Source organism: Etheostoma spectabile, unplaced genomic scaffold, assembly GCF_008692095.1.
Source record: "Etheostoma spectabile isolate EspeVRDwgs_2016 unplaced genomic scaffold, UIUC_Espe_1.0 scaffold48, whole genome shotgun sequence".
NCBI classification, from domain to species: domain Eukaryota; kingdom Metazoa; phylum Chordata; class Actinopteri; order Perciformes; family Percidae; genus Etheostoma; species Etheostoma spectabile.
In genome coordinates this window covers 770,548-771,445 of record NW_022605618.1, presented here as the reverse complement: position 1 = coordinate 771,445, position 898 = coordinate 770,548, and the positions used below count along the sequence as shown (strand labels likewise).

Here is an 898-nt window from a genome sequence, read left to right as displayed (position 1 = left end):
AGCTGTAACGTTAGTACAGCCATGAAAGCAGGAAACAAACAAACAGGATCAACAGAGATTGATTCTACCCAACCTAAAAAAAACTGGCATGTTTCATGAAACAGTTGCGTGACCAGAGACGCAACAAACCCTGGGTAAATATTGGAGATGTATTTGAAAGATTGAGACAGTTTAGAGCACAAAAGGACACTGAGTTGGCTAATTTCCTCCTGAACAGATAGCCATTAGCTTCAGGTTAATTTATCATGGCTACTAGGGACGGGCATTTTATGTAATTTCAACGTTCACGTACTCACATTTAATTATATAGCTGCAGTACCTGAGTTTACTTACTCGCAAAAACAATTGACACACAGCCAGTAAAGTGATCCCGACTGGTCCTGGCCAATGCTGCCATGCTAACCCTGCTAACCGCTAACGTTAGCCAGCGGGCCACGGCTGTTTACAAAGTGTAGTTCAGCGGCCGTAGCTGACAATGGTGAATTATTTTAAGCCAAGAAAGAGGGCTGTAAATTGGGAAGAGAGGACGTGAGTTATCAGTACATTTAGTGATTGTTTCCGTAATTCTAATTGTGTATTTCAGTCAAGTGGAAAAGGACGGCGAGGTTGTGGAATTTTTAGCAGCTCCTACTGTAATTCTAAGATGAGGAAGTGTGTCTGTCAGTTGGGTACAAAACTCTGCGTGAGCATGGGCTTTTATCACAAATTATTTATGTCAATATAGCCAGCATCTGACGTTAGCTGCTCCACTGTTCTGTGAAGAATGTCTGGCTATATGAGACAAGCGTCTAGCAACATTGTTGTGGATACTGCAATCTCAGCCTGGCAACCAAACTACAAGTCTGGGACAAAAGTGGTGGGAGAGACAATTCTCTCCAGTATTTTGAATTTGTACTGC

At 42.3% G+C, this 898-nt stretch overlaps 1 protein-coding gene across 1 annotated transcript in view; it reads right to left on the bottom strand.

The window, feature by feature from the left end:
* Positions 1–898, bottom strand: part of LOC116686779 (mucin-5AC) — a 37,757-nt gene that overhangs the window by 17,300 nt on the left and 19,559 nt on the right. The gene's annotated exons all lie outside the window — the stretch shown is intronic.